Source organism: Gossypium arboreum, chromosome 4 (assembly GCF_025698485.1).
Source record: "Gossypium arboreum isolate Shixiya-1 chromosome 4, ASM2569848v2, whole genome shotgun sequence".
Classification (NCBI taxonomy): Eukaryota; Viridiplantae; Streptophyta; class Magnoliopsida; order Malvales; family Malvaceae; genus Gossypium; species Gossypium arboreum.
The window spans coordinates 121,465,601-121,469,248 of NC_069073.1; the positions used below are offsets into that span (position 1 = coordinate 121,465,601).

The 3,648-nt window shown below is 36.8% G+C and overlaps 1 long non-coding RNA gene across 1 annotated transcript; it reads right to left on the reverse strand.

Moving 5' to 3' along the window:
• Window positions 1-768: 768 nt before the first annotated feature.
• LOC128291532 (uncharacterized) lies at window positions 769-2,980 on the reverse strand. The gene is made up of 2 exons (XR_008281371.1): window positions 2,770-2,980; window positions 769-917 (listed from the first exon to the last, which is right to left on the reverse strand). It is a non-coding gene; the product is annotated as an uncharacterized LOC128291532 (long non-coding RNA).
• Between the last annotated feature and the right edge of the window lie 668 nt (window positions 2,981-3,648).

Here is a 3,648-nt window from a genome sequence, read left to right on the forward strand (position 1 = left end):
TCTATGCTAGATCAACGCTTCTCAATGGCGAATCCCATGCCATTTTGTCTCTTTGGCTCGCCAACCTCTGACGCAGTAAGTTAACGAACCGGCTGTGCAATCCTTCCAAAACATACAAAGCGGCCGCCTTTGCATATGCTGAAAAGCTTACTTTAAAGGCTATGGACTAAGCGTCACCAGAAAAGTCGGAGAAACGATGAATACTTGGCGAGAAGGCTAAGTACGGATTCTAGGCCTCAATAACCCTTTTTAGGGAATATTGACAACTTTCGTCTAGATATGTAGCACCCCAAACCCGGCCCAGAAGTTTTGGCCGGATCCGGCATGCCACATCAAAAACGTTAAAAAAAATGCCACATCGAAGCATTCAAAACATTTCCGATCCAGAAAGAAAACTTACTGAGTGTTTTAAAAGATGATGTCATTATAGGTTAAAGTGAATGGAAGCTGTGCACCAGGTAGGAAACCGGAAAAGAGGTGGTGAGTCCATCGGATCGCTATACCAAGCTCCTTCGGATCCAATCCTAGACATGCATACCGCCATTGCCACACCTTAACGTCATGGATATTTCTAGGAAACCGATTCGATTAAGTCATTTTTAGGAAAAGTGATTAATTTTGGAAAATAATTTCATTGCGGAAGCTTTGCTTGTTGTCGTGTTATTTTGAAATCAACTGTTGTTTTTGAAAACGCGCCTAAGGCTATCCAATTTCAACAGTTAAAATAAGTATTACCTATCTTAGTAATACATATTAAAACCATCAAAATAAATAAGCGGCCTTATTACATTTAAAAGCCCAAAACCTCAAACGTAATTAAAAGGATGTCCAGTTCACCAGAAGAAAATCAAACTTTCAGAACGGGTGGCCACTCCGAATTCCCTCATAGCTCCAAGCCCACTATGGTTGGGGATTTCCTGCATGGATGAAAATAAAAGGGGTGAGTTTGGGGAAACTCAGTGTGTAAGGAAAACCCATTCAAAGCCCAAGTCAGTTCAAGCCTATTGGGCCTAAGCCCATTCAGGTAACAGTGGTACTGGGCCAGAGCCCTTTTCAGATTACAATAAACTGGGCCTTAGCCCCTTATTCAGACAACAGTATGGCCCATAGGCCCATTTCAAAATACATGCAACATCAGTAAACATATGCAAGCCCATTTGGGGAGACTACTCAACCCACCAACCACTACACTCCACCCGTACCAGCCATACACTCCATGTGGGAATAGCTCAACCCACCCAAATTTAACACTCCACATTCTTAAGATTGCTGCTCATTATCAAAGAATTGAGGCAAAGCCTCCAAGACGTGGACAAGCCACTTTCAGATACTTCCTCCGTCAATATCCCAATCCCATGCATCAGATAATAACAACATGGCATGCAGTAAATAACAACAGTCAAACATGCATTTAAGTCAATTTAACCCTAGAGGTATTTCGGTAATTTATCTCCTAGGGGTAAAACTGTAAATTTTCCACTTTCAAAGGTATTTCAGTAATTTATCTATTTTAGGGTTTTTCATGCATATTCCTACCTTTCACGTACTAACAGAATCACGTACCGAGGGTTCTTACCGAATTGGGCTCGTTGGCCCATCATTCCAATTTTGGCCCATTAAGCCCAAAAATATCGAGGGCACAGAAATCATGCACTTTGCAGTCCAAATTTTGCAGCTTACCAAAAATATTAATCGATTTACCTCACGAGCATTCGCACACTCGCAAATCTACAAAATACCGATTTTCGGCATTTCGACTTTTCGACTTTTGCCGATCCAGACTAAGAAAGAGGGTGTTAGTTACACACCTGTTTGCGACGATATGCTGATCAGATCCACACACGAACCGCCTACAATTGGATTACTAACACGTTAATCTAACTATTCAAATACAAACTATGTATTAACCCCTTACAATATTCGGCCAACCACACCTACAGATCATAGTAAGCTTATAAGAAATCAATAAGCAATTCATTAACAAATTTTTTTGTCAATGTTTACCACATAATCATAATTTCACTGCAAGCTGTCTTCCTGAGCAACAGTCACTAAATTATTTATAACTGGAGCTACGAAACTCCAAATCAAGTGCCGTTAATTTTCCCTGAAAATAGACTCATATATCTTTTATCCATAAAATTTTCAGAATTTTTGGTATGGCCAATCAATACCAGATTTTTCTTAAAGTTTCCCATGTTTCACTGTTTGACTAATCTGACCACTCTTCATTACGAATCAAATTTCTCATTCTACAGAATTCAAAATATGTTCTAGTTTATTCCATTTGAAACTAGACTCAATAAGCTTTAATTACATAATTTATTCAGCTTCTAATTCATCTCCCACAATTTATGGTGATTTTCCAAAGTCACGTTACTGCTGTTGTCCCAAGCAGATTTATTACCAAATCACTCTTTCACACATACCTTGCATGCATGTTATTTAAACATGTATATCACCAATCAATCATCACATATCTATGATTTTACTTAAGAATAATCTCCATTTCATCATTTTAAAGCACAACATGTTAGCTGATTTTTCCCTTTAACATCTAAGGCACATGCATGCTCATTTGTTTGGCTCAACTTCACCTATCTTCCATTTTTTCATCAAAAGAACATGAAACAACAACCATTTCCTTCATTTTAATTCATGACTAAATGCTCACAACACAACTAAAAATCAAAATATACTTCAAGAGTTAAGGTAGAATCAAGAAGAACTCATGAACCTCAAAATAGAAGCAAGGTACCAAGAACTTACCTTCAATTTTCCTCCTCCTAATGACCGAATACTCAAGAGCTTTCTCCTCTCCTTTCTCTTCTCTAACTTTCAGCTATGATGAACAAAGATGGACAAAACTTTATTCTTTTCACCCCTTTTTCTTTTAATAAAACTTCATATTTCATCCATTTAATTCTTTAATACAAAAGACATGAAATTCTTATCATGAAACATTTACCTAACCCATTATCATGAAACATTTACCTAACACATTATCATGAAACATTTACCTAACCCATTATCATGAAACATTTACCTAACCTATTATCAATTTGTATCAATTTGTACCATAAATTATGGATATCAAGTGCACATTTTGTCTACAACAACATGATGGCTAGCCACTTCATGTAAAATGGGAGGTTTGTCATGCAAATCCTCCTATTTTGCACTCCTATTTATTTGGCCACTTCAATTTAGCCTATAGCATTTTCAAACATTTTCACATAGGTCCTATTTCATAATTTCACCCCCTTTTTCTTATGGAACAAAAATTAACTAAAATTGCCGGGTTCTATCTTAAGCTTGGGCTTTCTAGAAGCTCACAAACATAATTAAACCTATGCCAACATTCACAGGATTCCCAAAAATTGGGGCGTTACAAGATAGGTTTTAGTGGCTCATGCTAATGGTGGAAAAGAAAATAAATATAAAAATGGAAAAGGGAAAAGGGAGTTTTATTGAAAGAAAATATGAAGAAACAAAAGCCTAGACTTTCAGGGGGAGAGTGTTTACAGAAAAAGATGAATACCCCAAATAGAGTCACTTCACCCCCTATTTATAGTGCTAGGGAGATAGTCTAATTTAACTTAAATTCTAAAAAGATAAATACATTTAATTAAAGATAAATAAAGATAA